This window comes from Amia ocellicauda, chromosome 22 (genome assembly GCF_036373705.1).
Source record: "Amia ocellicauda isolate fAmiCal2 chromosome 22, fAmiCal2.hap1, whole genome shotgun sequence".
Lineage (NCBI taxonomy): Eukaryota > Metazoa > Chordata > Actinopteri > Amiiformes > Amiidae > Amia > Amia ocellicauda.
The window spans coordinates 1665616-1676601 of NC_089871.1; positions in this window are offsets into that span (position 1 = coordinate 1665616).

The window sequence follows — 10986 nt, forward strand, 5'->3', positions numbered from 1 at the left end:
CTTGAGAAGAGACAGAGTTCCCACAGCACAGGCTCTGCAGGGACCGGTGTGAGCTCACACAGCCTCAGTCCGGCCCGGCGCACCCCCCACAGCCAGGGCCTCGGCAGACCGGCACGGTCAGCTCTCCGGGCTGGGGCCTGCAGGAACGGGGCCACGACTGGGCAACGGAACCCCCTTCTTGGGCTATTGTTGCCCGGGACCACATAACAGTGGCACTCGCCCCCTGCCTCACTCGTTCAGAGAGCTGGGTTCTCAGTTCCTGTTTTTTCTTTTAATTAGTTACAGAAAGAACTTGAAACAGTTACGAAAACCAAAGCATCCTTTTTCTTCCTATTTATTCATTCATTCATTCACAATTAATCCAGTCCTTTCGTTTATGTTGTCACTGTTGGACTGCTGGACTCCAGTACAGGCGCGTGGGTTCGGGCGAGTGGGAGGAATGCACACGAGCTCAGCTGGGCGTCCGCTAGGAGTGCAGCTTGAATCCTGCGGCCCTTTTTCAGCCCGTTGTAGTCTGACTGGGGTCTCTCTCTCACCTGGCTGGGGACTCCGCACCTCGGGGTGAAAGACAGCGCCCCCCGTGGCGGCCTGCGTACGGTGAGAGTGGCAGGCCGGGGACGAATGCTTTGTGACACTCTGGGGACCCAATGGCATCCTCCTCTACGCCACATTGTCACGGGGGCTGCAGCAAGGCTCAAGTACACAGAAAAACACCAGATTAATAGTAATAATAATAATCAGTCGTTCTTAATTGGACGAAAAAATTATATCCCAGAATGTGGACAGAGAGCAAACCAGGGGTCAGGGGTCGTCCTGTGTCAGGCCAGTCAAAACGAGCCTCCAGTCATGGTCAGTTGTGCGTCTGGATGTCGTAACTGCGTCGTTTTGCTGCTGCTGCCGTATCAAACTTTTCAACGAACACTGAGTGTATTTTCACTTCTGCAGTGAATTTCTCAGAAAATGTTTCAATATATACAGAGAGAGAGAGAGAGGGAATTGTTCTTTGTTTGTCTAGTAATATTGAACCAGGAAAGGAAGGAGATTTGAATCTTGCTTTGAAAGACGTCGAGGAACGCGTTTTCTGTTTTTTTTTCTACTTCAAAACGTTTCCTTTAATTCTTTTTAATTAACTCTAACCAGTGCAGCAGACTAAATATGACACCTTCCAGAACAGAAACCGAGAAGAGAGGAACGCAGGCAGGAGCTCCCTGGCGCCGGGGGTGTGAAAGCGGGCGAGAGCGGGTTGGCACAGGGCTTCAGTGCTCAGTCTGGGGACGGGCATCTGGCAGTGCCTGCCGACTGCCCGAGGGTCTCATACCAGGCCCCTCCGTCGTTCGCCTTTAATATTTGCTTTCTTTAGCAGAAACGTGAGGCCGGGGTGCAGAGATCTCTGGGCACTCTGCTACCTCTGCACTTCGTATTTATTTTTTATTTTTTTAAAGGAAAAACAAGCTGGCTCCATCAAAGAGCGTCTCATAAATGGCTCGGGGGGGAAGCGGAGGAACGGCTCAGTCACTCTTTGTGGTCGGCAACAACTGCCCGCTTGTTCTGGCTTTATTGAAAAAATATGTGAAAAATTAGCACGGTGCTGAAGCTTGAATGCATTCTGCCCAGAACACGGTTACGACGCGGTCGATGCATAAAACCAACGAATGAATGAATGAATAAATAAATAAAAACATAAATACATGAATATATGAATATATGAATGAGCGCAGGGTTAGGAATAAAAAAAAAAAAAAAACAGACAGAAAACAGACTTTTACTGTCTTTTGTAAGGGAAACCAGATAATTACTAGCCACACAATCTCTCCCTCTCTCTCTTAGAGCGCTGTCTAATTACTCCCAGGTGCTGTTTACAGACCTTGACAATGGGAACAAACAAAAACCCCACTGCGGTGTTTTCAACAGGAATTAAACCTCAATAAAGACTTTGGGAGTGCCTTCACCGTGCCAGAGACTGAGCCCTGTCCCAGAAAACACACAGACACACACAGGACTCAACACCAAGCATGAAACGGAGCAGACACAAAACCAGCAGTGGCAGCTGAGAGTAAAACACCCTCGAACACCCCTGGGGCAGATGCAGCGCGAGTTTGACAAGGCCGGGCCAGGGATATTAGCGGTGGTCTGTTGACAGGGGCCGTGGCCGGTGCTGTGTACGACATGGAGGCTTGACAGGGAGCCAGGCAGACTTGGGGTGGCGGCAGGATCGAGGTCATCTGCTCAGTAGAAGCTGATAGGTTTGCAGTAAAGGGCAGGAGCACATGGTGGCCGAGCCGAGCTGCCTGACAGGAGCTATCTTTTGCCGGCGGGATTAAAATAAATTGCTCCCTGGCTTGGGTTACTCGCCAGCCCCCCCCCGCGCCACGCTGGTCCTATTAATAAAGTGCGGACGGACAGGGAACTCAGGTGACTCCCTGCCTGGCACATGTTCACAAGGGCTGCAGAGGGGCAGATGGTGACAAACAGGCTGATATTCCTCGCTAATGTGTCGCGCAGGACCCCCCCCCAGCTCCAGTCGGCCGGCCTGACGTCCCCCGAGGGAGCAGCGGGAGGAGACACGCGGCCCAGACAGGGAAGAATCTCGCGCCGAGCGAGCTGGGGCCCCCCGGCACACATTTATCAGTTCCCCTTATCGACAACAACTGAAAAAAAGCCCGGCACAAATCCCTGTGATGACGCTAGCAAGGTGTGAACAGAGGGAAACACTGTGTCTGGGTTTCTCTTCGTCTTTCTGTCCAGTCTGTTTCCTCCAGTCATTTTTGAAGCGTTCCACCAAAGGCCAAGTGTGGCATGGTGTGAGTTTATGACAAGTTTATGGGGGTTTTCTTGGAGGAAAGAGGTCTCTGGGGATGGTGCCAAAAAGGAAGCCAGGCAACCATTTTTATATTTCTCCCACTGGCTTGAGCTGCTCAGAACGGAGGGGAGGGATTGGCGTGGAAGACAACAGGCCTGGTCGCTTCAGACAGTGGAGGAAGCCCCTATAAACACAGCTACTCATGCAGTGTCTGTGCAGATAGAATTTCAAGCCCTTCTGGCTCAAAGGGCATAAACAAACAAAACAAAACCACTCCTATCCCCACACATTTTAAGATCTATTAATCAATTACTACTTATTTTCAATACCATATGTAATGCTCAGCTTTTTAGTCTTGTCTGGTGCCCAGTCGCACCGCTGTGATGCTCAGCTCTTCCCACTGGACCGTCCCGTTGAGCTCGGACCTGAAAGCCGTGCTGCATGACCTCTAGTCCAGTGCTGAACACCCTCCCAGCCACGAGCCTCCACACCTGCCTCCCTCCTCTGCTCTCTCTCTCTCTGCCTCTCCGTGTCTCTCGCTCACCTCCCCTTGACCAGCCTCGTCCCTCCGCTGGCTTTAGGAGGCCCACCTGAGCCAGCGACTCCTGAGAACAAATTCCGATTTTATTTTGGTCAGGAAAGAAAACCCCTTAAAAACGCAGTTTTTTCTGCGTGCGTTATTAATTCTGGAAGAGAAAACGGCAAAGCTTTCAGACCACAGAGAATTTACTTAGTGTCTCCTTTCACGAAGGAGAGAAAAAAAAACCTTTGGGAGAAAGAGAAAGGGGCCAGTGTGGCTTCAAACCTGGGCTTTACCAGGACCATATGTGTGGATCTGAGGGACGCGCTGCGGCGGGATTAATATCGGCAGCTCGGGAGGCGCCCTGACGCCAGTGCCGGGGCAGACAGGAGGACAAACACACAGGCTCGCTGGCCCTCACACGCACACCGCACCCCCAACATGCACACTGAATCCCCAACAAGCACATGAACCCCAAACATGCACATCGAATTCACAACACGCACACTGAACCCCCAACACACACCGGCACCGAACCCCAATACGCACACTGCTCTCAGTGCCACCAGGCACAGACTGTCCACCTGTTAATCCCAGTGAAAGTGTGGCGGCTGTAATGGGACTGGGAACGATGTGATTGGTTGTGAAACGGTCCACCTGGCGGGACACTTGGAGACACTGGTTGACACTGGGACAGAAGGTTCATCTGAGAGCAGCTCCCCTTCAAGTCCAGAGCTCTGAAAACGTCTAATTGGACTTACTATCTGGGCTCTCGTGTTTGTGCCAGAAAATGCAACTTTTTTATCAATGCCACCCTCCACCCAGTTGCCACACACAAGCTGAACTCTCCCGCCACTCACTCAGACGAGCTTCCGGCCCATGTCCTCTGAGGGGGGGGGGAGGGTCAGGCTGTTGGACACCTCTGCGGACATACACAATCGGCAGCTCCTGCCCGTGAAGCCCCCCGTGCCCGTGCTCCAGTGCCCCCTACGTCTGCCCGGCCGATTCCCCCCGCTGTCTCCCACACGCACCGGCCCGGCTGAAAGATCCCTTTGACTGAGCCCCGGCGCCGCTCCCCCGCTCTCTGTGTTTTCCTTGGAGCCGGACGCCCATAAGCAGCTCCAGGTTCCCGATTCACTGCCACTCAAAGGGCCCTTTTTCTCCAGCACTCTCTCATTCCCCCCTCCCCCCTTTATCCCCATTCCCCTTGTACTCAAGCTTGCCCTCCGTCCCCCTTCTCCTCCCTCCGTCTCCGTGTCCCTCTCCCCCAGTCCAGCTTCCCCCTTGTTCCTGCGGCCGACGCTCTAACACAAACACGGGGCCGGCTCTCGTATAAAGCTTCGATTCTTCTCCTCCCAGTTTGAGGAAAAAAGGAAAAGAAAAAAGAAAAACATATATGGTAATTTTTGGCAAAGTGTGTCAGGGCCAGACAATGTTGTCCCTTGTTCTTTTAAAATTGCTAGTTTGCCTTTTTCTGCCTTTTTTCCCCTTCTTCTTCTTCTTCTTCTTTTTCTTCTTCTCGCGAAATAAGGCCCAGATTTGCACTGTTGCTTTATGAGTCGGAGCTGCAATATTACATCACATCACAGTCTTGTGAACTTTGGGTTTGTAGCGGCCGTGTGGACCTGGTCCTGCAGGCGCCAGGCAGGGTGGGTCCACACCACGGTCCGGACAGAGCTGGACGCGGCCGGGTGGGAGTCCAGCAGCAGAGTTCGATCTCGGGTCGCCGGCTTTAAGAGGTGGAGGCTGCCCTGTCTGAGCGTGTCGGGACAGATTCCTGGCCCGGTGTCTGGTTCCGCTTCCTCCATTTCCAAACAGCTCAAAACAAAACAACACACACGTATAATAAAGTCAAACAGACACAAGACACAGTGTGATGTTGTTCTCTCGTCCTTCAGAGCCCCCATGTTTGTAAAATTGCATCTAAAGACATGTCCATCATTTCCCTGGAGACAGTAAACAGCACAGAACAGCTTCCAGTTATTTTCTCACTCGACCATAAAAGACTATTTTGTCCCGCATCTCTGTCCCTGCCTCCTCCGAGTGGTGAGATGGTCGCCCCTCCGTCGGGACCCAGATCATGTCATAATGGACACTTAAACAATGCCACTGAATTGTAATAAAGGTTTCTTTTGTTGATTCTCACAGAAACGACAGCAAAGCACATTTCACGCACCCGCCGCCCCCCCCACCCCAGTGAGTGAACTGACCGCAAAGAAAATCAGTTTTTTTCTCAAGAAACAGAAACAAAAGGAGGCAGGGCGGCTAGAGATTCTGGGAAGAGAGAGCAGCCGTCTGAGAAGTCAAGAACAACAAACAGGGCACCGGCCGAGAGCTGCTCACGTCAGGAGACGCCCCTCAGCCAGGGTACACGGCCCGGCCCGGCCCAGTCCAGCAGGCTGGGGCGATGTCGGTACACGCCCTGCTATCTGATCGCGGAGGAGACGGCACCTGATTGTCTGCTTGGCGCCACCAGCCCCGTGCCAGGGAAGGCAGGCCCCCCAGGCAGAGGCCAGGGAATGAGAGGAGCTGAGCGGTGGGGTGGGGGGGCATAGGTGTTTATGCAGCGCCGGCAGGGCAGGGAGGGGGCGCCTCCATGTGCACACAGACCTCCAGCAGCAAGAAACACGCTGGTGATGGGGGTGGCAGGTTAACACAGGGTCCACGAATAATTAAATCTCTGGATGGATTTATACACCAGGCTTGGACATGTCCCCCTGCATGTGTGTGCGTGTTTGTGGGAGTGAGTATCAGGGTGTGAATTAGTGTGTGCGTGTGTGTCTGTCTTTCCCTGGCTGTGTCTGTGTGTCTCTGGTTGTGTTTCTATGTCCGTCTCTCTCTCTCCCTGGTTGTCTGTCTCTGTCTCTCTCTGGCTGTGCGTCTGTGTCTCTCTCTCCCTGGTTGTGTGCGTCTGTGTGTCTCTGTCTGTGTGTTTCTGTGTTTGTCTGTCTCGCTGTGTCTGTGTGTCTCTGGTTGTGTTTCTGTGTCGGTCTCTCTCTCTCTCTCCCTGGTTGTGTCTGTGCGTCTCTGTGGCTGCCCGGAAATGAGTCAGGAGATGGCCCACCCCGCTGCCACCTTTGCGTTTTGGCCATGCGTCCCGGTTGGTCCCCGGCGCTCTCGCCAGCGCTGCCTCCGGGTCTGTATTAACGACACATACAGGGTGAACTAAAACAATTAAACGCACAATAAGAATGTCGGTGCAAATCCGAGCCAGAAGGAACACAATGACGATAAAAACGCAAACGTAATAATGATGTGATGAGCAAAGAATTTAAACAACAGGAAGACGCAAGGGGACGAGTGTGCGAACAACAACAGCGTTTAATGCCCAGGCTGAGAGATTTCTCTTCTGATTTCCTGGTTGAGTATCAGTGCCCCCCCACCAACACACACACTCTGGCACCTCCTGGGGAGGGAGGAACAGACTTCGACAGAAGGGGCACCGCTGTTCTCATCCACAAAGACGCTCTGTGTCATGGAGATGTTAAACCCCGCCCCCCCCCACCGCCAACCTCAACACCAGCCCCCGAACCACTCTGTTCCCAAAACCAGATCAGATGTTTGAAATATTAAGGCTTAAAAAAAAAAAAGTTTTGAAAAGAAAAAAAAGTAATTTAAAAAGGGAAAAAAAAGGGTCTTTATTTTGGAACAAGAAGCCAGAAATAGATTAAAAAAAGAAAGAAAGAAAACAGTTTGGAAAGGCTGAGCTGTCCAATCTGGCAGTAATTAACCAGGGGCTCAAAGAACGGCCTTTATGCTTTATATGCCGCAGGAGAAGGAAAAACACACGTGTGAGTTAGAACCCCCCACACTTCCCCTGTGGAGAGGGAGCCCGTCCTCCGGTACAGGCGCGAGGGATCAGGCCCCCCGGGAGACGGGATAAGAGTCCAGGCCCCCACAGAGGTGTGTCTGAGGAGAGAAAGTCCCCCCGCAGCCCTGGTCCTGCTCCTCCTCCCTTCTCTTCCTCCGCAAAAGTTAATTGTTTTTGTTCTTGTTAAAATCACAGATTTTAAAAAATTTTAAGGATTGATTTTAAAGATTTTAATCATAAGTATTAAAAATTGAATTGTTTTTATTTATGTAAAATGTAAAATACTTAACCTAATAAACAGTATTCTCTTCCTCCGCAAGTCTCACTTATTCTTCCTCACTCTTCCCCTTTCTCACTTTCTCTTCCTGTCTTCCTCCTCCTCCGTTTCTCTTCCTCTTCGCTTTCTTTCTCCTCCTCAAATGTGTCTTCCTCTTCCTCTGTCTTCCTCCCCCTCACTTTCTTCTGCTCTTCACTTTCTGCTTCTTTCTTCCTCTTCCTCCTCCTAAATTTCATTCTCCTCCTCACTTTCTCTTCCTCTTCCTCACTTTCCATGCTCCGCACTGAGCTGCACGAAGCCACTGACAGCAGCTGAGCAGTGAGGGCTGAGCAACACTGGTGGGTGTTTGTGCTTGAACTTGAGTTGACTCAATGAGTCTCCTTGTTTGTCAGTTCATATGAAAATCGAATATTCCCGAGCTGGCAAAGAGAGCGACTGCTGGCGTGTCTGAGTGGTGGCACTGTGGCTGCCACCCGCCACCCGCCCTGCTGCAGCGCCACTATGCCAAGAGGAGACGCTGATCAGAGCAGGTGTGGGAGCCCGGGGCTGTGGACGCGTTTGTCGGCATCAGGTGAAAGGGATACACCTGCAGGCCCAGTCAAGCTCTCTCCCCGGGCGGAACAATGCCTCCATTCATCCGGCGCACAGACACGGCGTTGTGTGTCTATTCTTCTTGTTCATTGTTTTATTGGCGTCCAAAACGGTCTCTGTGGAGAGGGACAAAGGGAGAGAGAGAGAGGAGAAATGCAGGGGGGTAGCGGCAGGAGGGCGTCTGCCAGATCAGGGGAGACGGGGGTCCGCGGTCCGTCTCTAGCAGGCGGAGGAGAGGTGGCTGTGTGCGATCGAGCCGCTCAGTGCTGCTGCTCCAGGAGACAGGAATGCAGCCGCCGATAGCATCGCCGCCCAACCGCCCTCCCGGCCTGTTCGTTCTCGCTCGGCGTCCGCGGTTATCTGCAGGTACCATCTGCTTATCAGGTCGGCCGGCTCTGAAGCAGCTCCATTAGCTGGCATTGTGTGGCTTTTCTTAAGGTGGCTTCCGGCACAGGACAGCTGCAGCGACCGGGGGGACGGGGGACGGATGGACCATTGAGATGTAAATTGTGTATCACCTTTCCATCTCCCTGTGAAAGGGCTATTTACTTCTGTCTTGCACGAAAGTCTGTACCTATATATGTATATATTTGGTGTGAGATGCTAGGAGGGTCACATGACCGCTATTGCTCCCAGGATTGGCCGACTCTATATTTATACACACACACAGTTACATACACAGCTCAGCACTCAGCACAAGGCCTCATATAATGTCGAACCAACTTCTGTATTAAATCAGATCAATTCTGAAATGCATCTGAAAGTCGCTACACTGGTTTCCCGTTTCAGGGCTTCCTGGTCCCGGACTCTTTTTCCATACGTGAAAAATATCCGACTCGACGTCTGAAGTGAAAACAACCCAAATTAAAAAACATCTCCTGCTCCAGACCAGAGAGTTATAGCTCTGGGTGAACAGGGCTGAATTTCCCCACTGTCCCACCTCCTCACCAGAGCGCTCCTGGCCTCCCCCCAGCGGCTGGACACCGAGTGCCGAGCCCTGATTTACGGCGTTGAGTTACCTGTTCCTCAGGGCAACAGGAAGTCCGACCACAGACCGCCGGTAACAGCCAATGGCATTGGAGCCTGGACTGGGCTCCCTGGAAGACAGCGGCCCTTCAGGGTGGGCTGTGAGCCTCGTAAATGTCCGCCGCGTGTATCGGGGGGTCTGATCTGCAGAGTGGGATTTAAAACCTGTCAGGACTCATCAGGGCCGTTGTAAAGCAAAGCACTCAGCTCAGCGGTTTGTTTTCTGGCAGCCCGAGTTAGAAAGTCTGGGGGCCTCCGAGGGTCACCAGGGGTCTGGCGTGGCAGGGAGGAGAGGGTCTCCTGGTCTTTACGTACGCGCTGGATGGCCGGGTCCTTCCTGTACTGTACTCTAATTCAGCCACTTTCCCTGCCATCCTGTGTTTACACCTGCACCAAGGGCTTCTAGACTTGTGGGACTAGGGGTCCTTAAGCCACCCGCCCTGAGCCCGGCACTGGCGTCTCTAAACACTTCGGCGGAGGACAAGGCAGGGACAGAGACGTGGGCTGCCACACTGTGACAATGGCAGCAGGACACCGAAACTCGAGACGCAGAGGAGACCAGGACAAACATCTACTAAACACACGCAGGGGTTAAACGGCCGGGTGGCAAATAAGAAACAAATAACTTTTTTTTTTATTCTTCAGAATAACAAACAATCGAGTGAGGAATGAGAGGAATAACAGCGGCCCCCTCTCTGAATCCCAAGCACTATGAAACAGGAAGTGCTACTTGAGTGGCACAAGGCTGCTCCTTCACCGGCCGTCCGCACAGAGACCCTCAGCGCCTCAGAGAAATTCAAGACAAGTGCGTCTCACTTTGCGCGTTTCAGGGGCCCAGAACGCAGCTCATAAAGGCGACATTATACACAGCGATGCTCTGGCCTCTCACTGAGATGCGTGGCTCGGGCTCATATATATATATATATATATGTCTTTGTGGTTTGCACCCCCCCATCCACACACACACACACACACACACACACACAGGGGAAAAGTCTTGCAGGAAACCCACTCCGATACACTTTTTCCTCGAACACATGCACATATATTAGCAAAGAAATTCCAGGCAGCATTTTTTAAATACTATGCCGGGCGAGTTTGGAATATTCAAGGACAGAAACCCCATTCTTGTGTGCACCGGCATCTGGAATCGCACGGGCCCCTTCGAGGGCTGATGTCAGGGGCGTGGGAGGCTGGAGGTGCCGACACGCTGCCCCAGCCAGGTGGTTCACGTTAGGGTTCAGAACCGTTGTGTTTACGGAAGAAACTAACAAAACTACAACGGGGAACATCTGATACAGAATACAGCCACAACACAATATTATTATTACTTCTCTTAGTAGACGCCCTTATCCAGGCTGACTTACAATTGTTACAATGTATCGCATTATTTATACATAAAATTACAAATTTATACAGATGGGTTTGTATTGGAGCATTCTGGGTACAGTGCCTTGCTCAGGGGTACAACAACAGGGTCCCCCGCCTGGGACTGACTCCTCGACGCTCCGCTCAGGAGTCCGGAGCCCTGACCACAACTCCACACCGCAGCCCAACATACAGCCCAACCAGATTTATGTGCCGCAAGTCTTGAAGTTCACCCCCCTAGAGCACAGACAGCCGACGGCCAAGAGACGCGGGGGGTAGGACAGAGCTGGCATCGCTCCCGGCCCCCCCACCGAGGAGCCAGCCAAGAGTGGCCGAGCCAAGACCCAGCAGCGGCCCTGACAGGCTCAGGGCACCGGGCTCCGCTCGCCTGGCGCTCTCCTGCCGAAATTACGGCAGAGAAAACAACGGAAAAAGCCCATGGAAATTTCTGGGAAAGGAACAAAGTCGGCGCTCAATCGATGTGCAGAAATATTTGAGCGTGAAGATTTTTAATCCCAAGTATAAACACCTTGGTATTTGAAAAGGACAGAGAGCCTCCTTGTGCTCGAGGGGCCGCAAACCTCGGGTAACCC